We start from the raw sequence: 25,003 nt of genomic DNA, 5'->3' as shown, positions 1-25,003 counted from the left end.
GGCTGGTCTTGAACTCCTGAACTCAAGTGATCCACTCACCTCAGCCTCCCAAAGTGCTGGAATTACAGGCATGAGCCATGGTGCCTGGCCTCCTTTAATAGATTAAGGAGCAGAAAGAAACTTTCTTCTTATAGAGAAAGACACTATCCCGTGATGGCAACCTAAGATGCCCTATTTAAAAGAATGATTCAAAATGACACTACCCAAAAAAGAACTCAGTCAGGATAAGAATCAAGGCCTTTCTCTCTTTTTTCTCTGAAAGTCAGGATTCTGGGAAGTGTCATTTTTCCCTGGTGATAACCCTCCTTTCTTTCCTGCCACATCATGGGGCTGCTCTATTAAACCAGAGACCCAAGGATAAGGTTGTTAGAAAATTGGAGAGTGGCAGCGAAAGAGCAGATGCTCCTGCCTTATAAATTAGCAAAAGATTATGCACGGCCAGCTGTACCATGGAACTGCCCGGGTTTTATACCACACCATGATCCTCTGTGTTTATCATATGGTCCGGCATCTGGTCAATTCTGTCCCCAGCTCCCATATATCTATTCAAATCAAGCTTTGGCTGGGGATTTATTTATGTATATCGCTTCAGTCTCAATCAGGATCCCTCCTGAGGTCTTAACTTGCAACATGGCAGGGAATTAACTCAGCAAGTCCTTTGTATCACAACTCTAAGTCACTCATTCACCTGAAGGTAACCTTTTTTTTTTTTTTTCTGCAAGGTTTAGGAAGTGAGGGAGTGGCCAAATGAGGAAGATATGTACGTGTGACAAGAGAGAGTCAGAGAGAGAGAGACAAGCCTCAAAGTGTTTATACACCAACAAAACCAGACATGGATACTCTGAAATAAGGTAAAAGTAACGTACTGTATGCCTTGAATAAGAAAAAAAGGAAAGAGATTTTCCTGTGTTTAAAAAATCTTGGGCTAAACCTGAAGTTATATAAAAGTTTCCTAAGCATTTTTTTCCTTTGTAACAAGATAGTATTTCCAAGAAGAAAATCCACTAATTGATTTCTTGGCATTGAGTGTTTGCCTGGGGTGTCTTTTTCCATTTATTTTAACAGGTAGATATATGGGCCTGTCATTGTGGTTAGGCCAAAAGAAAGTTCTCACTCTCCTCTCACACCGCGCATCAAAACAAATTCTAGGCCGGTCGCGGTGGCTCACGCTTGTAATCCCAGCACTTTGGGAGGCCAAGGCGGGCGAATCACGAGGTCAGGAGATCGAGACCACAGTGAAACCCCGTCTCTACTAAAAATACAAAAAATTAGCCGGGCATGGTGGCGAGCGCCTGTAGTCCCAGCTACTTGGGAGGCTGAGGCAGGAGAATGGCGTGAACCCGGGAGGCAGAGCTTGCAGTGAGCCGAGATTGCGCCACTGCACTCCAGCCTGGGCGACAGAGCAAGACTCTGTCTCAAAAAAAAGAAAAAAAAATGCAGTAAGTTCAAAGTAAGAGTTTAAAAAAGCAAGGGAGATTGTGGGAAATGAGCTGCCACCTTTTTTTCCCAGATTTTTGTCTCATTTTAACTTTCTTTTAGGTACAATGGATGCAGACATGTCTGTAAACATTACTAATTTGGAATTACTCCTCTTGAATTAGAAGCATATTATTTGATGGAATACTGTAAATGTGCTCACAGATGTTTCCTCACATGCTTCAAAACATACGTGCCCCAACACGGTCAGCCAAGTGGCTTTTAAATATTGATGATACAAGAAAAATTACCTTGGTTTTATATAATTGGGCACCATTGAGGTTTTGCAAGGCTTCAGATTTTACTAGTAATAAAAGCTATAAATTAAGTCTTCCCTTACTACCAATCTCTTCATCTCAGACCTGCCCCAAAACCCTACTTGTCTGACATAATAAACAGTTGAACCCCAGCATAATTAACCAATTTTATAAGATGGTTTTATGATCAACCTAGAATATAGATGACACAAATGTCTTCCCAGGTTACAGGGTGGCAAGCCCATTTTCATCAAACATTTATGAGGAGATCATTTTCTCTGACCACTTCATTCCCAAGGCCAGGGCTGATAGGAGGTAGGATAGGGGGTGAGGGAGACAGTGAGGAAATGAAGGTTCTGTCACCAAGAAAATTTCCTGGCGAGTGTGATATCAGGCAGTGAGAGAGTTTCAGAAGCAAAGAGCAGTGGTTTGCTTTTATTTTTTGGTTTTTGTTTTGTGGTGGTGGTGTGGGGTTTGTTTTCAGTTACAGGCTTTCAATCACAATGAAACATTTCAAAAGTAAATGACATTTAACTTGAATAACTGAACAAATGATTCTTCTAACATCATCTGAAGAGAAGCTATTTACCTTCTGATGCATTGGTGAGGGGCCATATGGTATTGTTATGCAATTTATGCATAGGAATTCCTGTTTTCATACTGAAGTATGTACACACACACGTATATACAGTGTTAGTTCTACTGCTCTCTCATCAGCGGATTTCAGAGATATTTCCATTTAGTCTCATTGAAGGTCTGGTGTGGGAGGATATGAGAGAGGAAGTCACTGGGCCCATGGGAAACCAAGCTTGGGTGCAACCTCTGAAGCCAGAAGAAGAGGAAGCCACCAGGAACCTAGTTATCTCATCCAGGCAACCAGTGATGATTTACATGCATAGCCATCCTCAGACAGCCCCGCTGCGTGGCTGACAATTACAGGATGTTTGAAACCCTGCTCTTTGTGTCTGGTAAATATTATTTCTATTGTCATGTCAAAACACTAGGCCTTTTTTCAATTATTCAGCTTTTCTTTTACAATCATCGATTGTACTGTCGAAAAAAACTCAGGAGAAAACTCTGTTGTACACCAGCCAGAATCCTTTAATGAGTAATTTTGCACATTCACCGTAAACTTAAACTTGAAGCTTACACTCGTCAGTGTTTTGGGTTGCAAACAACAGTAGATTTTCTGGCTAACCTGAATTTGTTAGAAGGATATAAATAAGCTCACAGCGTTGTTGGGAAAACTCAGCATACTTAGGCAGAAACGAAGGTAGGCAAAGCCCCACCAACATCCTGCAGGGTCCTGCTGATCCCGGGTACTTGCTATTACGCCACTAGCCTACACCTGACATCACAAATAATATGCAAGTGGCCGAGCCTTTGAGATGCCCAGCCACGCTTTGGTCACATGACCATGCTCCAGCAGCCAGGGGTCAAAGAGTCGAAGAAAGATCGTCCCCCTTTGACTTCCACTACGGTGAGGCAAGCCCTGTCCCTCACCCATCTTCAGATTCTCCCCAAACAGGAAGGATACTGGGCATCCAGAAGCACAAAATGTTTAGGGCTTGGTGATCGGTGCTTTAACTACATTTCCTCACTTAATTATGACAATAGCCGTATCATTCCTTTCTTAAAGATGAGAAATCAAGGCTCAAAAAAGACAAGCAATTGCCCGTCATGATGAGATCTAAGATCTTGAAGCCGCATTGCAAACATTAAAGAAGTCTTACATTATGATTAATCTCACTCAAATGTTAGGTGTCTTTGAGTGTATTTCCTTAGAAAAGTTGTGATCTGAATGTGGTAACACTCTTGACCAAAACATAGATTTCATTAAAAAACAAAACAAAACCATTTCTTCAAACACAGCCGTGTCATAATATGAGTCTTTAAGAATAAGTTAGTGCCTGTCTATTCCATATTACAAGCTGAAGGCATAATTTCTTTAAGCTTACCTGTCAATTTATCTGAAAATATGGAAGGAATAACATATTCTTAGTTTACAACAAGGAATTTATGGCTAAAAGATGCTTAGTGGGGATTCAGTTTTTTGCTTCTGCATAGAACCACAGCACGCTACTGACCTCCTGTGGCCATATTTCAAGATACTGTCTTCAATTTAAAAGCAGCTTCTTTTTTTTTTTTTTTTTTTTAAAAAAAAAAACAAAAAAACAGCTTCTTCAAAGAGAACAGCAATTGCAGGAGAGGTCCCCCGGGTGTTTGATCCTGATTTGTGTCATCATTTAGAAACTAGTTGTTGTTGTACTCATATGTGGAATTACTGAGCCAGTAAGTCCAACTGTGCTCTGCCCAAAAGCCACAGTCTTGTTCCTAATAATTTGCCCAAGTCTTTGCCCACAACACAACTTCTATATTTTTAAAAAATATTCACTGAACACCTATTGTGTTTGGGGCATCTGACAAACACTTTACCTTGTCTCATTTAATCATTGCAACAACTATATTATTGCCATTTTATAGAGAAATTGAAGTTCAAGGAAGATCAGTATTTTTTCCCAAAATCAGAGGCACAAAATGGGATTTTGATCAAAGCATTCAATCCCCTTCCCCATCTTCGAGGTCTGTAATATGGTTTGGATACATGTCTCCACCCAAATCCCATGTCAAATTGTAATCCCCAGTGTTGGAAGCGGGGCCTGGTCAGAGATGATTGGACAATTGGAGCGATTTGTTGTCAATGGTTTCACAGCATCCTCTTGGTGCTGTTCTTGTGATAGTGAGTGAGTTCTCAAGAGATCTGGTGGTTTAAAAGCGTGCAGCACCTCCCCACTTTCTCTCTCTTGCTCCCGCTCCAGCCACGTAAGACTCCTGCTCTCCCTTTGCCTTTTACCATGATTGGAAGCTTCCTGAGGCCTCCCCAGAAGCAGAAGCCACCATGCTTTCTGCACAGCCTTGCAGAATCATGAGCCAATTAAACCTCTTTTCTTTATAAGTTGCCCAGTTTCAGGTATTTCTTGATAGTAGTGCAAGCACGGACTAAAACAGTCTGCTAATGTCTCCCATGAAGGCTTCCATGACTGCTTGGCACACAGAAATATCACCTCCTCAGGACTTTAGTACTTGGCTCATACTCCTTTATATTATTATTTTTATATGTGTAGTAAAAACCTTGGTCAAAGGCCAGATGGGAGGGGTGTTCATTTGTAAATCTAGAACAAAAAATCCTCCCAGGGTCAATATCTGCACATGTAGTTGTGAACAATAATGATGGCTCACATTTACCAGCTGCTACCTGTGAGCCAGAGATGTCTCGATATGCTTAACATGTTCTAAATGACTGAGCATGAGGCTTCGAGGCTTAGCTGGTTACAGCGGCTGTCTAGGAAGTGAGTGAATCTTTTTTACACCAACTCTGCAATGTGGATGTTACTAATATCCCTGGTTTATAGATGAGAAGACTGAGATGTTAAATCTGTTGTTTTCATGGGTTGAATTGTGTCTCCGCAAAATTCGTATGTTGAAGTCCTTACTCCCAGTACCCCAAATGCGGCCTTATTCAAAAATATGATGGTTGCAGATGTAATTAGTTAAGATGGGGTCTTATTGGAGTAGAGTGGGCCCTTAATCCAATATGACTGGTGTCCTTCAAAAAGAATGCTATGTGAAAACACAGATACACACACACATAGTGATTATACCATGTAATGGCCGGACACGGTGGCTCTCGCCTGTAATCCCAGCACTTTGGGAAGCCAAGCCAGGTGGATCACTTGAGGTCAGGAGTTCGAGACCAGCCTGACTAACATGGTGAAATGCTGTCTCTACTAAAAACACAAAAATTATCTGGGCGTGGTGGTGGGTGCCTATAATCCCAGCTATTCGGGAGGCTGAGGCAGGAGAATGGCTTGTACCCAGGGGGCCGAAGTTGCAGTGAGCCAAGATTGCACCACTGCACTCCAGCCTGGGCGACAGAGAGAGACTCTGTCATACACACAAAAAAGACTGGAATTATGCTGCCGCAAGCCAAAGATTGCTGCCAAACCACCAGCAGCTGGGAGTAAGGCCTGGAACAGAGTCTCCTTGGTGGCCCTCAGAAGGAATCAACCCTATTAACACCATGGTCTGAATTGCAGCCCGCAGAACTGTGAGACGACATATTTCTGCTGTTCTAAGCCACCCAACTTGTGGTGCTTTGTTACAGCCCCAGTGAGACCAGGAAGCAGCCCCAGGAAGGTACAGTGCTTGGCTAAGGTCTCAGAGCCACCAGGTGGGGAAGCACAAAAGCAGACCCCAGCAGTATGGCATGAGAGCCAGTGCTCTTCCCTGCACTGCACAGGCTAGAGAGAAACAGGAGAAGGAAGGAGGTAAGTGATTGCAGAAGTACCTCACATCCCTTGGGAGGGTGGCCAGTACCTAGAGCCCGGGGGAAGGGATTTTATACAGAATCCCCACACTGCAGAAGCAGTCACTGTGTGTGTCCCAGTCTGCAGTTGTACTTCTTATCACCCAGGATTCTGGGCAGTCATACTGATATGATATTGAGCAACATACCATATGCAGCAACAACGGGGGCAAGGGGAATGGGTGCCCATGCCTCCTTTGACCTTTCCATGAGCCCTGTCTTCCAGCTGTCACACACCCACAGCAATAAACAGGGTGCTCCAAAAAGGCTAGTGAGGTTTTTTAAGATTAATTGTTTTATTGGCATTTAATTGCTGTGTTAGTTTATTTGCATTGCTCTAAAGGAATACCTGAGGCTGTGTATATTTGCAAAGAAAAAAAGGTTTATTTGGTTCACAGTTCTGCAGGTTATGCAAGCATGGCACCAGCATCTGCTCCTGGTGAGGCCTCAGGGAGGTTCCAATCATCGCAGAAGGCAAAGGGGGAGCATGCGTGTCACATGGCAAGAGGGGGAGCAGGAGAAATGGGGAGGAGGTGCCAGGCTGTTTTTAAACAACCAGATCTCATGTGAACTCATAGAGTGAGAACAGACTCATCACCATGAGGGTGACCCCAAGCCATTCATGAGGGATCCATCCCCATGATCCAAATACCTCCCACCAGGCCCCACCTCCAACATCGGGGGTCACATTTCAACATGAGAGGAAAAACATTTGGAGGAGAAAAGCATCCAAATTACATCCATTGCCATAAAATAAATTGTACATATTTACAGTGCACAATTTGATAAGTTATGACATCAGTACACATCCATGAAACCATCACCACAACTAAGATACTGAATGTTCCATCATCCACAGAACTCTCATCACACCCCTGTGTACTCTGTCCTGCCTCGCCATCCTACCCACCTCTCTGTCCACAGGCAATCTTTCACTTGTCTGCTCTCTTTCGCTATGGATAGCTTGCATTTATAGAATCTCATATCAAAAGAATCACACAGTATATTCTATTTTAACTTGGCATAATTATCTTGAGATTCATCCATGTGTTTTGTTATATCAATAGTTCATTCCTTTTTATGTCTGAATAGAATGCCACTATACGAGTATATCACAATGTGTTTATCCATTCACCTATTGATAGGTACTTGGATTGTTTCCACTTCAGAGATATTACAAATAGTCTCGTCCATACATTGTGACAGACTCTTTGTATGGACGGATGCTTTTATTTTTCTTGGGTAAATACATAGGAGTGAAAGGCTGGGACCTAGGGTAAGTGTATTGTCACTTTTTAAGGAATGGTCAAATGATTTTCTGTTGTGATTGTACTGTTGTACGTTCCAACCAAGAGTGTGACAGCGTTCTGGTTGCTCCATCTCCTCTTCACCGATATTTGATATTGTCCATTTTTTTTAGATTTGTGCCACTGTAATAGGGGCATATCTCATTGTGGTTTTAATCTGCATCACCCTAATGATTAATGGTATTCGTGGCGCATCTTTTGGCTTGCTTATTTGCTATACCTTCTTCAGTATATATAACTCTATCTCTCATCTATGAGACGTTTAATTTTGGTGACTCTCTGAACATTTCTTCTTAGTTTTTGCCCTCCCCCATCCCTAATTCTTGACTTCTATGCAGATTTAAGCTCTACTTATTACCTAGATGTTCTCCATACTATATAATACTGAGATTAAGATGCCTCCTTGGTGGAGGCAGTGAGACCAGGAGAGACATTTGAGGTTCTTTCTTGCTTTCCCCACATCGCCCCATGACAATTCCTGCCTGGCCTAGAGTCCAGGGGTGTCTTAGTCTGTTTGGGCAGCCATAACAAAGTACTACAAACTGGGTAGCTTATAAACAACAGCAATTTATTTCTCCAAGTTCTGGAGGCTGGGAAGTTCAAGATCAAGGCATTGGCAGATTCAGTATGTGGTGAACATCCTCTTCCTGGTTCACAGATGGCAACTTCTTGCTATGTCTTCACATAGCAGAAGGGGGAGGGAGCTTTCTGGGGTCCCTTTTATAAGGGCACTAATCTCATTCACAAGGGCTTCACCCTCATATTTCATCACCCCCTCCAAAGGCCCTGTCTCCTAATGTCATCACACAGGTGATTAGGTTTCAACATGTGACTTCGGGGGTGGCACAAACATTCATTCCATAGCAAAGAGGTTCCAGGTGAACAGCACAAAAGTACAGCTCAGGTGAAAAGCTGACAAAAACAGGTGCAGGCCACTCCCCTGTCTAAACCACTAGGTTGCTGAGGAGTCCGGAGGAGCTTGTCTCCCTCCAAGGCACCTCCCTACTAAGGGTGAAAGATGGAGACCTGGCCTGGCCTAGAGTCACCTGGTACACAGGCAGCAGTTGGGAGTGGATCACGCTGCTCCCTTCTGCCTGGGCATGAGGCCTCCTGCATTTCATCTGCTCCCCTCTCCTTAAACTCACGAGGTGCCCACCCTAGGCCTGGCTTTTGACCCTTCCCCAATCCACAGCACCAAGTGGTGTATATAGAAACAAACTACTAAATCATGATTCAAACTTTTAGGGAACACTCCAGAATAAAAGAAGAAAGGTATTTATAGGAAACCAAAAACAAAAAGTGAGTAAATAACTTTTTCAAAAGACAATTCCATCACTGACATTAATGGGAACTGCTTCTTGGGTCCTTGAGATGTTTACTTCTGCAAGGTATCAGAACTCTTGGCCGCCCTCTAGCCCTTTCATTACCTGACTGGTCAATTTAGAAAGACTAATGAGGCATTCTTAGCTCTGCTTGGCCTTTCTTCCTCTTAGGGGTGAGCCAGCTGGAGAGTGCAGGAGCTCTCCTCTGCTTTTCTGGACCAGGGGCCTGTCTGCCGCAGGCCAGTGCTGCTTGGGCAGAGTGAGTAAATGGGCCTGGCTGCCAGTCAGAGAGTAAGCCCGTTTGACTCCCATGCTAAGCTGCATCCTCCACCTTAGACTCCCATTAGTAATAAAGGTGAGACTTTAGCTTCAATATTTACCTTTTTCTTTCATTTTTCAACTAGTTTAGAACTTATGCAAAAAAAAAGGGGGGGGAGGGATGCGCATTATCTCCTGAAGACCTCAGCAACTGGCAGCCAGAATACACTTTTCAGTCAGTCAGTGGAGGCTCAAAAAATCCTTTTTCTCCTACTAACTGTTGCATACCCTCCATCTGCTACTCAAAATCCATTTTTTCCCTGCTAACTGTTGCATAGCCTCCACCTGCTACTCAGAGTGTGGTCTGCAGAACAGCAGTGTGAGTATTATCTGGGTGCTTGGGAGAAATGCACAGTGTCAGGCCCCACCTCACACAGCAATGGAATCTGCATTCGAACCACATGCCAAGGGGATTCATATGCATGAGAGCTAGTAGCAAATATTAATAAGAAGGTAAGTGTTGCTCTCTCTCAGCTCATTCTCAACAGTTATTTTATTAAACATTTATCATTTTATTTAGCTTTTCATTTTTAGATAGTATTTTACAACAAATTTCTGCACAAATTTGTGCAATAGTGATAAAATGTATCAATATAAAACCAATTTTGCAAATACACAGCACAACTTATATTTTTAAAAAGAAGGTAAAATAAAAACTTTTTTAATAAAAATTGTATTTTATATAATAGAAAAATAGATAAGCTATATTGAGCACATTTGTGTTCATTTCTTTCTTTCTTTCTATTTTCTATTTTTTTTTTTTTTTTGAGATAAAGTCTTGCTTTGCTTCCCAGTCTGGAGTGCAGTGGCATGATCTTGGATTGGCTCACTTCAACATCCACTTCCCAGGCTCAAGCAACCCTCCCATCTCAGCCTCCCCAGTAGCTGGGACTACAGGCATGCACCACCATGCCCAGCTAATTTTTGTTTTGTTTTGTTTTGTTGAGATGGGGTTTCACCATGTTGCCCAGGCTGGTCTCAAACTCTTGAGCTGAAGCAATCCAACTGCCTTGACCTCTCAAAGTGCTGGGATTACGGGCATGAGCCACTACGCCCAGCCTCATGTTAGTTTCTATAGTAGTAGAATTCAGTATCTTGGTTTCCAGTCAATAGTTTAGTTTTGCTATAACACATAGGGCCTTCAGAGTTTATTTAAGTAGAATAAAACTTTCATATATGAGCCTTTCTGACAGCCTTGTTTTCATTTTTCGTCAATGATTCACTGCTTTTGACAGAAAAGGGGGAGAGGCAAAGGAAGATGTGACTCATTTATTTCTTCTTTTCAACAGAATGTCAGCCTGAGTCTTACTGCACACATTTCAAGATCATATTGTTGTGAGATAATAATACCTTAGGCTTATGTGGTATGCTGCCATTAGCAAAGCGCCGTCCCAGGTATTATCTTGTCTATCCTCCCACTAACTGGCAAGGTGGGTGACATTAAGCTTTGCCTACTGATGAAAAAAGTCAGGCATACTGAGGTTGCCTTGCCTGAGAATACATGGTGGGAAATGGCCAAGCAAAGACAGACAAACCGTTCCCCCAACTCCAAGCCCAGGGTCAGCTCCAGACTCAGCCTAGATGGCATGAGTCTCAATGTGCTGTGTTCCACAGAACTAGAGTCTGGATATGGAAATAATAGAAACTACTATTGGCACTGCTTTAAATGCTTTACCTTTGAAAATTTACATCTATTAACACACTTAATTCTCATAATGACCCAATAATCCAGCTATTTTTATTATTCTCCTTATATAGATCATATATATGTATATATGGCCTCGGTTTCAGCTTCTAAGAAAATTCATCAATTATCAGGTAAAAAAATGGCTTCTATTAAATTTCAAAACACAAATCTCCTTATTACTAGGATAAATACATGAGTCTGGGTTATAAATGACTTCAGATATCAAATGACATACATTTAGTAGTATAATGGTAAATGTCTCAAAACCAGATTTCTGAGGAGAAAAGTCCCCAATTTGTAGATTTTGCCAATTTCTGAAATATAAATATCTCTATTTTGGTCGATTCTAAGCTATCCACTTGACATCACTGCACCTGGAGATGGGAAGCGATGAGTACATTCTGCCCCTACAAGCTGGTACTGACACATCACTGGTGCAGAGCCACAGACAGTCTATTTCAGTTGGTATTCTTCACACTCTTCAGTAAGCCCAAACGGTTTTGCCTTTGCCTTTTAAAATATTTTTGCAAGAATTTTGAACACTTTTTTGAGTTACTGTTAATTTTTCCAAATGTTTTTCTAGACTGGATTATGCTAATAGTCCCTACACAGCAGGAAGACCTGTATATAAGGCAAACTCTTATAACGTGCCACACATAAATATTTTAGACTTTGCAGGCCACATGCTGTCTCTGTCACATATTCTTTGTTTTTATCACCCTTTTAAAAGACAAGATTTATTCTTAGGCCAGGGGCTGTTTAAAAACAGTTGGGTTTGTCCCACAGGCTGTAGTTTCCTGATCTAAGCCCTGGGAACACAGATCAGGGAGAGAAATGAGACTGGTCATGTGGTCAGACACTCCTGATTTTACTGTTTATGTGATATTGGCAGGTCAAAGCCTTCTACCTTACAGGATCATAAGGGTTAAAGTAATTAATTCCTATGAAAGTTCTTTCTAAAGTATAATATTTCAAGAACCATGGGGTATCATTGATAGCATTATCCTGAATTGCTCATGAACTACTGCAGCTACAATCCCAGTTTAATCAAAACCTTTACTCAGAGCAGAAAGTACCAGCTCTTTAAATATCTGGAAGCCCAACAGCAGGGGAGGACTGAAACAAACTCAGATCATTATTATAAACCCCTCTATCTGTTCTAAGCCACTCTTGGGAAATATCCAGGCCTTCTGGCAATGGATAACAATTTCAACCTTAGCTCTATTTCACATTGTTCAGGTCTCTGACCCTGCAAAGATATTTTCTGACATAGAGTAGGTGCTCAATCTATACCGAGTGAATGAATGACCATTTTCAATTACCTGAGTGCTCACCTTCTATGAATCATAGCTCCCCCAAGCCATAGTCCCAAACCATATGCTCAATCAGCCACCTGCCCAACCCAACACTAAGAGGACACCCTCTCCACGTATGGAGATGTTTTTCCTCACTCAGTGGACAGGAAAGAAATGAAAAGAATACTATGTGGGTACCTAATCTACCTCTCCATAATTATTGAATAGATGTCTGAATTTCTTTATAGCTGAAAAATCAACATATTAGGATTGGAATTACATCCTAATGAAATTTAAGAAGAAAAGGAAGAAATTCCACTTTTGAACTGACTGAGAAACCTAATCTGACAATTTAAGGAGGAGTATTACAAGAGCTGGGTTGATAGGAGGACACCCCAGGAAGAGGTGATCTTAAGCCTCACTTCCATCCCATTCTTATAATATGTAATGTTTAGACAAGGCCTCCTTATTTACAAATGCTTTACAATAATTTATTAATCTGGTACACCTTATGACCTAGCATTTTAGAGTACTTTAAAAACAAAGATTAATTACTCTAGGGCTTAGCAAAAAGGTGGAGGCGTAATAAATGATTCATTAAACTTTGTGGGGTTGAGGAAGGCTTTATCCATTTCACAGAGAGAATATTTCCTATGTCTGGAAAGCACAGAGGGATCCAGGAAGGGCCACGTAAGAATTCAAAAGCAGAACTGAATTAGAACAAATGCATTTTCATTTCACTACAAAACTATTGTGACGTGAAGTCCCCTTTTACTCTTATAGCTTTTAAACATGATTTCTATTTGAACATACTTGGTAGAATTTTGAATTCTAATGTCAAAATCAAAACTCATGTCTCTCAATTCTACTTCCTCATTCATCTCTCACCTTCAATCTGCAATATGAGCTGGGACCCTGTTTTTAACTTCAAGTGGGGACAGTTCCATCTATCTGAAATGTGTTTATACTTTGTGTTTTAAGTAAATTTTCTAACTATATGGCCAATGTGTTAAAGGATGATAAAGAAAGGTAGATTTAAGAATCTAGTTTCAGAAAGAGAATGCAAACTTTATTTTCAGATGCCAGAGAGGAAAAAAGTACAACTACACTTTTTACTTCTATCAGTACATTAGGAAAAAGAAGTTGGCAATGAATTACAATATTTGTTAGAATCCAAAGAGACGTCAGAAAGTCCCACTGAACATAGAAGTGAGAGTAATTAGGAAAACTGGTATCGAAATAAAGAGAAGGAGATCTTCTATGAAGAGCAATTCAAATTGGTCGATACGTTTTTACAGAGTTATGAAATCATGCAGCATTTAGTTGTATTTCACTTTTATTCATCTCTAGTGAGGCCATATCCTAACCAGGACATTCATTCCAGTAAAACAAGGATGGAAATACTACAAATTTGTGATATTTAAACCAAATGAGTGAAAAAAGAATTTTTTAAAAATCAACTCTGGTGGATTAAAAGAATTAAGCCAAAATGATTCTAAGTTCACATAATGGATCCTAAAAGAACTAGCAATGAATTGCTATCACCAAATCTCACAGTATAGATAAAAACTGCACTGGTGTTCATCTTCACCATGCCATTGTGAAATTAAATAATAGTAACTGTCAACTCTTTAAATGACTTTGTTCCCTATGAATTAGCCATTTTGTGGATTATCTGCAACAACACTTTCATCCCAGACCCATTTACTTCTCTGCTATGCTACATGTTATGAAGCATCTTCCCTGACATCCATTGGTATCTTCAAAAGAATAAATTTATTTAGAAAGCAACATAAGCCTAATGTTTTCCAAGCTTCATTGCAAGCAATACTAGTCCTAGGAGATGTTCTATAAAGAAGAGGTTCATCATCAAATAGATTTGAGCATAACTGCTTAGGATTCCTCTCTTGATGATTCACAATGTATTTTGGATTTTAAAATTTCTGAAAAGTCTTGCAGTAAAGAAACTCGCTGGAGCTTAGCCTGGGGGCCCATGCCTGTAGGCCCAACTATCTGGGAGACTGAACTGGGAGGATTGCTCCAGCCTGGGAGTTCCAGGGCAGCCTGGGCGGGACCCCATCTTAAACAAAGCAAAATATCTTATTAATTGTTTTTTATTTTGCTTACATATTGAAATGATAATGTTTTTGATATATTAGATTAAATAAAATATTAAAAATTTTTTGAAAGGTTATAGCCACATTTCAAAGCCAAACCTTAGAGTACCAGAATCACCCACACAATGCTAGCGCCTGGGATTTGCACCAACTCATTCTCTGCTTTCCCATGCCTTGTCCCCGCACCAGAATGCCTGAATCCCTCTTCATTTCCTCCCTGTGGCCTGCCCTAGTTACCTGCTAAGATCAGCATTGTTTTTTAAGATAAAACTCTCTGAAGTTCTTTGAGCTTAGATGGAAATTATACTTCTGTCTTTAGTTGAAAGCTGGCAGTATTTGAAAAATACATGCACCTAAACAAGACAATATTAGGAGTGTGTCTAAGAAAAATAGAATAAAAACATAAATACTAATTTTTAAAATGTCAGCTTCAGGGGACGGAGGTGCATAGTGGTTTTTAGACTAAGTAAAGGCATTGGAACTATAACTATTTCCCCATAAAATTACATTCGCTCGAAACACCCACAGGCAATTGTTGAGAATGGCCAAGAAGTGGAGAAGAAAGTAGAAAAGAAAGCCATGAGAGATGGCCTGTTGAATTCTGTAATGTTTCTTTCTGACAACAAAATAACAAGAAAAATAATCTAATGTAAGAAAATGCTAATAAGTTATTCTTCCTCATTTCCCCTCCATTGTTTTCACAGCATCCAGGAATTTGCAAACATAGCAGTCACAACAAGTGTAATCCCAAGGTTCTCAGTGAAATTATGTTTAATGTCTGTCTCACCCACTAGAGTGTGATGCTTATAAGGGCAAGTGCTGTGACTGCTTGTTTGCTTCTGTGTCCTTCAGACTAGCACAGTGCCAGCACTTAACAGTTGTCAATACAATATCTGTGGAGAAAGAAGGAAGGAAGGGAGGGATGCTGCATGAGATGATCAATATATTCTCGTAGAACAACAAGAGGAAAAAGTATATAACTGAGTATTTTCCTATTCTCATCAATTTGAAGCAAGAAAAGTCACAAATTAACACATTTTTCATTATTATGCTGAGCAGGGTGTAAAAAATAGTGCTGCTTCAACAAAATAGAAAAGGACTCAGGTATTCTCATATTTCTTTTTTGAGCCTAGATTTGAGCAGGGCCATTACATGTGATTGTAATTCCTGTAGGTAAGCAGATGGTCAGGCAGCACACCAAGAATTATAATAATCTATGTGGGATGTTTCTAAGACATGAGTTAATGCTTTCAAACCCATAAAGCTCCATTTAATGGAGATGAACCACATTATAGACCCACGTGCAAGCATGTGCTCATCAAAATGATCTCAACTGAATCAACAGCTCAGCTCATTTGCACCTCCCGACCTTCCGGACCTGACCCGAAAGATGTATCCTCAAACCCATTTCTTCTTACTAAGGATTGCAATTAGACACAGAAAAATACATATAACTAGCAGTGCTGACGTGTTTGAGGGTTCCAATCCCTTGATCCAGAACAAATATGGGCAACAAGGTAAACTGTGCTGCTATAAGCAAAAATTCTTAAATTACAATCCACTGCCTCTCTCAGATTTCAAGGAACACACCAGAGGTGATTTTGAAAGCAGTGGAAGGGGGCATAAATGGAAAGATTCCCAAGAGTAAACTGATTTCCACTGATTATCCACAATTAATTGAGAGTCAGTTTTGGTGCAGTGGAAAGAAGGCAAGACTCGGAATCCAAAGATCTAGATGTGAATTAGGACTCAGACACTATTACCAATCAATGGCATCAAGTGGTTATTGAGCCTCTCTCAGTCTCAGCATTCTCATCCATAAAATGGGGATAAACAATACCTGCCTCACAGCATGGCTGTGAAATAACCTGTGTGAAGTGCCTGGAACACAGGCCACTGCCAGTGAACGGATTTTCCTTTTCTTTCTTCTTATATTTTTCTATTTTAGTAATAATACTTTCATTTTTTATAACATCTTACTGTTTTCAAAGCTCTTCTCCATAGTTTTTCTTAACCCATCTCACTGCAGCATATGATACAAACATCAATTCTGTTTCACATGTGAGAAAACCAAGGCTCATTCTAAAACCCAAGCTATTTTACTTCTAGTACTGTGCTAATGCCACTAGACTGAATATTTAATACCCAAAACCATATGGAGAAATAGATCAAAACAGTGAGCAGATTCTAAGATAAAAATATAATAATCCAAGTTTTTAAAAGATGATAATAGGTCATACAGACAAAATGATATGGAAATCCAGGTGACATCATTTCATTTTTACTACCTGGTGGGGGCTACAAAAGACTAGAAATAAATATCTCATTAAGAATTATAGAGTGCATGATATAAGATTGAGTAGGCTTATGGAGAGCTGTGAAATGATTCATTTAAAAATTTATTCTTATTGCAATTATTGTTTGCAGAAATCTACTAATAACATACACATATATAAATATATAACCTTTATTAACCGTTCTTGCCATTGCAAAATTACAGTTAAATAGGAAGTATGTATCAATTTTAGTAACTTAATAAAATAATGAAGCAATTCATAATATGCTTAATTGCTACTGGGGAAATATCTTTTTGGTTCTTGTCTATTTTCATTTCATTCCTGCAATGAGTGTACATGCCATCACCAGATGTCTTCATTTAAAAATGAAGTTTAGAACAATTTTATGAAATAAAATCTCAGAAATAAAAATATGGAACAGAGGTAAAATAAAGAGTTTTAACAAATTTTGGAAGACAAAAGGAATAAACGTTAGTATTTGGAAAGAGGGCATATGTGAAGTCCCCAGCATACTGCCTGCTGGATAGTAGGCTTTCTAGTTCAATTTTCCTTTTCTGCCAGGTGAAGATATTCAGACGAACAAAAGGTAGACATGATGAGTCAACAAAGATTGAATCTGAGAGCAGAGACAGAAGCAAAGAAGGGTCAAGGTAATGAGAAAGCCAGGTGGGAGGGGGTCCCTGGAAAAACTCCAGCTGGCCTGGGCCCTGGGAGGAATGCACACTGGGGTGGAGCCACAGACGTTCCAGCTGTTTGCAGCAGGGAGGATCCCGGCCCCTCCTCTTCCTTTGTGGAAACTGGAGTTCAAACAGCGGGCTGGGAAGCACCCCAGAAGGAACTCTGGCCTTGCGGAAAGTCCCTGTTCCCCCCTTTTTTTCCTTTTTGCCCAATAAATTCCATAATTCTCACCCTTCAATCGTCTGAGAGCCTAAATTTTCCTGGCCGTGTGATAAGGACCACTGTCTTTAGCTGAGCTAAGGAAAAAGCCCTGCAATAGTAACAGGTTCATGTTTTATAGAACTAAAAGAACCCATCAATAATTTCTTGAAAACCCCCTGTGTGAAGTCTGGCGGGATTTCTGTAGTGGGGGTTCAGCTGTACCACCAAGATCCCAACCTCAGACTGAAGTATTGGTTTCCCAGCAGCCAGAGGTGTTGGCTGCTCACAGCTGTGTCTCTCTTATGGAACTGCCCTTGGCTGAAGAAAGCTGCTTTACTCAAAGTATGCTGCCCTCTTCAGAAGCAGCCAGCACCCAGGGACTAATGGCTGCAGGTTCCAAGGCCCAGTAGCCCCTTGCTGTAAATGGAACAACTCTGAAAGGCCATCCCAGCTCCAGGGCCCCTTCTGGGCTTGGCCAAAGCTTCTGTTGAAACTACATCACAGTTGTGCCTCTCTAGGAATATCGCTTCCCTTGCACCTTCCCAGTGTTGATCCTTGGAGCACTCACCAATAAACTGCTGCCCATACATCTCCATGTCAGAGCTGTTTTCAGGGGACCCAACCGAAGACAGTTGGTTACACAGCACAAAAATTTTAGAAGATAACATCAAAAAAATCTTTCTAGACCTTGGCTTAGGCAAAGATTTCAGGAACCCAAAAGCAAATGTAACAAAAACAAAGATCAATAGATGAGACTTAAACTAAAAAGCTGCTTCACTGCAAAAGAAATAATCAGCAGAGTAAACAGACAACCCACAGAATGGGAGAAAATCTTCCCAATCTATACATCTGACAAAGGACTAATATCCAGAATCTACAAGGAACCCAAAAAAACCAGCAAGAAAAAAATAAACAATCCCATCAAAAAGTGGACTAAGGACATGAATAGACAATTCTCAAAAGAAGATACACAAATGGCCAACAAACATGAAAAAATGCTCAACATCACTAATGATCGGGGAAATACAAATCAAAACCACAATGTGATACAAACCTCACTCCTGCAAGAATAGCCATAATCAAAAAATCAAAAATTAATAGATGTTGGCATGGATGTGGTGAAAACGGAAGACTTTTACACTGCTAGTGGGAATGTAAACTAGCACAAACACTCTGGAAAATAGTGTGGAGATCCATAAGGAACTAAAAGTAGATCTACCATTTGATCCAGCAATCCCAGTACTGGATATCTACCCAGAGGAAAAGAAGTCATTGTACGAAAAAGATACTTGCACACACATTTATAGCAGCACAATTCGCAATTGCAAAAATATGGAATCAGCCCAAACGCCCATCAATCAATGAGTGGATAAAGAAATTGTGGTATATATATATACCATGGAATACTACTCGACCATAAAAATGAACGAAATAATGGCATTCGCAGCAACCTGGATTAAATTGCAGACCATTATTCTAAGTGAAGTAACTCAGGAATGGAAAGCCAAACATCATGTGTCCTCATTCATAAGTGGGAGCTAAGCTATGAGGATGCAAAGGCATAAGAATGATACAATGGACTTTGAGGACTCGGGGGAAAGTGTAGGAGGTGGGTAAGGGATAAAAGACTATATATTGGGTACAGTGTACACTGCTCAGGTGATGGGTGCACCAAAATCTCAAAAATCACCACTAAAGAACTTAGTCATGTAACCAAACACCACCTGTTCCCCCCAAACCGATTGAAAAATAAATAAATAAACAGTTGGTTACAGAAGTGGTCCCAGGAGGCAGACTCCATTATGAAATCTGGGAAATTGATTACCCATTTGGCCAGTTGCGATAAGGACCCCCCACCCAAAGCGTGGCGGGTAGAGAACTGATACTCTGACACATTGTAGAGGTCAATTGTAACTGTTCAGTGACTGGAATGAGATAGCACTGGGAAACGATGTGCTAGCTCAGGTCTTTGAGAGGTATGATGGGCATCAATGTTAGAAGGGCTATGGAACTAGGGAAACCTGATTGACCTAGGGGGACTGGCTTCCCTGAAGAAGTGGTTGCAGTTCAAGCTGACACTAAAGGGTGAGTTTGCATGTGAAGGGAGGGAGGGATGATCAGAAAAGAGCTTTCCAGTCAAAGGAAACAGCATATACAGAAGTTCTAATGCAGAAAAGTGCCTGGCAATTAGAGGAAGGGCAAAATGGCCAATGAATCTCTAGAGAGTGGAAGCATGGCTGTCAGCAGAGGCTGGGGAAATAGGCAGGGGCCAACTCACAGCCATGGCAGGATTTGTCTTGTCACTTTAGGAGGAGTGATAAACCATTGAAGGATTTGAAGCAAGGAAGCTACAAGATAAGATTTAACTTTTAAGAATCTCTTTGGCTATTTATGAACTGACTGGAGGAAACAAAAATTAAAATGAAGAAAAGAGCTGCTCAAGGCTGTTACCATTCCTATACTGGGATGTGACTGTTCTCACTAGAGCCTCATCTACTCATCGAGCTACTAAACCACCTTCTTGGTGATGGAAGGCCAGATCCACCGCCTGACACCTACAGAAATGATCTGGGCAATTTTCCTTTAGTTTAATCTCTGTTAAACACTAGAATGTGGGCTCGGCAGTAATAGAGACTTTGTTTCTTGTATCACTGCTGTATCCCCAGCCCCTAAAACAGTGCTTGGGGCTTAGAAGATGGCACTCAATAAATGTCTGGTGAGTCATCGAATAAATATATTTTATTTTATTTATATATATATTTTAATAATATATATATTGAGACGGTCTCACCCTGTGGCCCAGGCTGGAGTGCAGTGGTACAATCACTACTCCTTGCAGCCTCAAACCCCCGGACTCAATCAATCCTTCCACCTCAGACTCCTGAGTAGCTGGGATCACAGGCATGTGCCACCACACCCAGCTAATTTTTGTATTTTTTGTAGAGATGAGTTATCGCCATGTTGCCCCAAGCTGGTCTCAAACTTCTGGGGTCAAGTAACTCTCCCACCTTTTCCTCCCAAAGTGCTGGGATTACAGGTATGAGCCACAGGGTCTGGCCTGAATAAGTGAATTTTAAAGGAAATACTCCTAATTGGAGTGGAGCAAGTTTCTGAGGATTACTCATGCCTTGAAATCAATAAGTGTGAGCAAAGTCTTCAAGGGGAGACAGCAGACCACAATGAAGCAATCCATAGCAACTCGCCTATTTATTATATTTATATGGTGGATAAGTAATGGAGACAAACAGGTGTTGCCTGCAGATGGGAGATCTTAATGAGACTGGCTGAAGATAAACTTCCCAGGCGAGCTGTAACCTTGTGCTGCAAATAATTTCATTCAAAGTAAGAGCAGCTGACATGTTTCGGCACAAACTGGTCACTGACCCTTGTTTTTCAATTCCTATTTTTTTGTTTTGTTCTTAAATGGAAGAATTTTGGTGTTATTGTTGAATATCATCTAAACCAGCTGTGAAACCCAAATGCTTTCCAGTCCGTGCCTGTAGGTCTGGACCTGAAGAAAAGCCTATCAGCTCTTGAGTGACAGGGAAATGTCCTGGCAGCTGTGTTCCTAGTCCTGAGCGCCGTTTTAGCGCTGAGACTAAAGCTGAGAGCTGCACTTGAGACCACTCATCTCTTCAAACCTTTCTGTGCTGCTCAGAACCAAAAATCAATTTTATGTAGGAACAGTATGTGATTCCATATTGAGAAGGCCTGTACAGGTGAGCCTGTGCCCTCTGTCAACGGCTGTAAACCAGGACATTGCATATTCATGCTTAAGGAGACCTGGCAGGACACCTAGACTGAGGAGCATGGGAGAACAGTGACATCCAGTGGCTAGCTGGCTGCATCTCCAATGTGCTGGGCACAGAGATGGCTGAGGGTGGAGCCCACTCTGCCCCAGATCCCAACTTCTGCTTTTTGTCCTTTCAAGCTGGAGAACCCTGTGAAACTCCAGGAAAATTCTAATTGCAGACCAGTTTCTACCAATAATATTTATCCTTCCATATTCTCTGCCACACTTTTTACTTTCAGGATAAGCACCTATCTCTTGCTATAGTTACTGCGTTTTAAATTGCATCATAAAATTTAATAAATGTTCATGTTCAACAGTTGATAAAATGTAAAATTCCAAAATTACATTTTTTCTAGTTTTTCAAAACAAAGTTTGTTATTCAGTCAACAAATGTTTACTGTGTACCTACTAGGTGCCAAGCAGTTAATAAAACAGAAATTTTTTTTTTAATTATCATACTTTAAGTTCTGGGATACATGTGCAGAACGTGCAGGTTTGTTACATAGGTATACACATGCCATGGTGGTTTGCTGCACCCATCAACCCCTCATCTACATTAGGTATTTCTCCTAATGTTATCCCTCCTCTAGACCCCCAACCCCCAACAGGCCCCAGTGTGTGACGTTCCCCTCCCTGTGCCCATGTGTACTCATTGTTCAACTCCCAATTATGAGTGAGAACATGCAGGATTTGGTTTTCTGTTCCTGCGTTAGTTTGCTGAGAATGATGGTTTCCAGCTTCATCCATGTCCCTGCAAAGGACAAGAACTCATCCTTTTTTATGGCTGCATAGTATTCCATGGTGTATATGTGCCACATTTTCTTTATCCAGTCTATCATTGATGGGCATTTGGGTTGGTTCCAAGTCTTTGCTCTTGTGAACAGTATTGCAATAAACATACATGTGCATGTGTCTTTATAGTAGAATGATTTATAATCCTTTGGGTATATAATCAGTAATGGGATTGCTGGGTCAAAAGGCATTTCTCGTTCTAGATCCTTGAGGAATCACCACACTGTCTTCCACAATGGTTGAACTAATTTGCACTCCCACCAACAGGGTGAAAGTGTTCCTATTTCTCCACATCCTCTCCAGCATCTGTTGTTTCCTGACTTTTTAATAATCGCCATTCTAACTGATGCGAGATGGTATCTCATTGTGGTTTTGATTTGCATTTCTCTAATGACCAGCAATGATGAGGTTTTTTTCATTTTCGTTGGCCACATAAATGTCTTCTTTTGAGAAGTGCCTGTTCATATCCTTAGCCCACTTTTTGATGGGGTTGTTTTTTTCTTGTAAATTTAAGTTCCTTGTAGATTCTGGATATTAGCCCTTTGTCAGATGAATAGATTGCAAAAATTTTCTCCCACTCTGTAGGTTGCCTGTTCACTCTGATGATAGTTTCTTTTGCGGTGCAGAAGTTCTTTAGTTTAATTAGATCCCATTTGTCAATTTTGGCTTTTGTTGCCATTGCTTTTGGTGTTTTAGTCATGAAGTCTTTGCCCATGCCTATGTCCTGAATGGTATTAGCTAGGTTTTCTTCTAGGATTTTTATGGCTTTAGGTCTTATGTTTAAGTCTTTAATCCATCTTGAGTTAATTTTTGTATAAAGTGTAAGGAAGGAGTCCAGTTTCAGTTTTCTGCTAGCCAGTTTTCCCAACACCATTTATTAAATAGGGAATCCTTTCCCCATTGCTTGTTTTTGTCAGGTTTGTCAAAGATCAGATGATTGTAGATGTGTGACATTATTTCTGAGGCCTCTGTTCTGTTCCATTGGTCTATATATCTGTTTGGGTACCAGTATCATGCTGTTTTGGTTACTGTAGCCTTGTAGTATAGTTTAAAGTCAGGTAGCATGATGCCTCCAGCTTTGTTATTTTTGCTTAAGATTGTCTTGGCTATAGGGGCTCTTTTTTGGTTCCATATGAAACTTAAAGTAGTTTTTTCTAATTCTGTGAAGAAAGTTAATGGTAGCTTGATTGGGATAGCATTGAATCTATAAATCACTTTGCATGGTAAGGCCATTTTCACAATATTGATTCTTCCTATCCATGAGCATGGATTGTTTTTCCATTTGTTTATGTCCTCTCTTATTTCCTTGAGCAGTGGTTTGTAGTTCTCCTTGAAGAGGTCCTTCATATCCCTTGTAAGTTGATTTCTAGATGTTTTATTCTCTTTGTAGCAATTGTGAATGGGAGTTCACTCATGATTTGGCTCTCTGTTTGTCTATTATTGGTGTATAGGAATGCTTGTGATTTTTGCACATTGATTTTGTATCCTGAGACTTTGCTGAAGTGGCTTATCACCTTAAGGAGATTTTGGGCTGAGATGATGGGGTTTTCTAAATATACAATCATGTCATCTGCAAACAGAGACAATCTGACTTCCTCTCTTCCTGTTTGAATACCCGTTATTTATTTCTCTTGCCTGATTGCCCTGGCCAGAACTTGCAATACTATGTTGAATAGGAGTGGTGAAAGATGGCATCCTTGTCTTGTGCCAGTTTTCAAAGGGAATGCTTCCAGGTTTGCCCATTCAGTGTGATATTGGCTGCAGGTTTGTCATAAATAGCACTTATTATTTTTAGATAAGTTCCATCAATACCTAGTTTATTGAGAATGTTTAGTATGAAGGGGTGTTGAATTTTATTGAAGGCCTTTTCTGCATCTATTTAGATAATCATGTGGTTTTTGTCATTGGTTCTGTTTATGTGATGGATTACGTTTATTGATTTGTGTATGTTGAACCAGACTTGCATCCCAGGGATGAAGCCGACTTGATCTTGGTGGAGAAGCTTTTTGATGTGCTGCTGGATTCGCTTTGCCAGTATTTTATTAAGGATTTTCACATCGATGTTCATCAGGGATATTGGCCTAAAATTTTCTTTTTTTGTTGTGTCTCTGCCAGGTTTTGGTATCAGGATGATGCTGGCCTTATAAAATGAGTTAGGGAGGATTCTCTCTCTTTTTATTCTTTGGAATAGTTTCAGAAAGAATGGTACCAGCTCCTCTTTGTACCTCTCGTAGAATTCGGCTGTGAATCCATCTGGTCCTGGGCTTTTTTTGGTTGGTAGGCTATTAATTGCTGCCTCACTTTCAGAACTTGTTATTGATCTATTCAGGGATTTTACTTCTTCCTGGTTTAGTCTTGGGAGGCTGTATGTGTCCAGGAATTTATCCATTTCTTCTAGATTTTCTAGTTTATTTGTGTAGAGGTGTTTATAGTATTCTCTGATGGAAGTTTGTATTTCTGTGGGATCAGCAGTGATACCCCGTTATCATTTTTTATTGTGTCTATTTGATTCTTCTCTCTTTTCTTCTTTATTAGTCTGGCTAGTGGTCTATCTATTTTCTTAATCTTTTCAAAAATCCAGTTCCTGGATTCAGTGATTTTTTGAAGGGTTTTTCATGTCTCTATCTCCTTCAGTTCTGCTCTGATCTTAATTATTTCTTGTCTTCTGCCAGCTTTTGAATTTGTTTGCTCTTGTTTCTCTAGTTCTTTTCATTGTGATGTTACAGTGTCAATTTTAGATCTTTCCTGCTTTCTCCTGTGGGCATTTAGTGCTATAAATTTCCCTCTAAACACTGCTTTAGCTGTGGCCCAGAGATTCTGGTAGGTTGTGTCTTTGTTCCCATTGGTTTCAAATAACTTATTTATTTCTGCCTTAATTTTGTTATTTACCTAGTAGTCGTTCAGGAGCAGGTTGTTCAGTTCCCATGTAGTTGTGCTGTTTTGAGTGAGTTTCTTAATCCTGAGTTCTAATTTGATTGCACTGTGGACTGAGAGATTCTGTTCTTTTGCATTTGCTGAGGAGTGTTTTACTTCCACTTATGTGGTTGATTTTAGAATAAGTGTGACGTGGCGCTGAGAAGAACATATATTCTGTTGA

Source organism: Symphalangus syndactylus, chromosome 2 (assembly GCF_028878055.3).
Source record: "Symphalangus syndactylus isolate Jambi chromosome 2, NHGRI_mSymSyn1-v2.1_pri, whole genome shotgun sequence".
NCBI classification, from domain to species: Eukaryota; Metazoa; Chordata; class Mammalia; order Primates; family Hylobatidae; genus Symphalangus; species Symphalangus syndactylus.
This window is presented reverse-complemented; position numbering follows the sequence as displayed.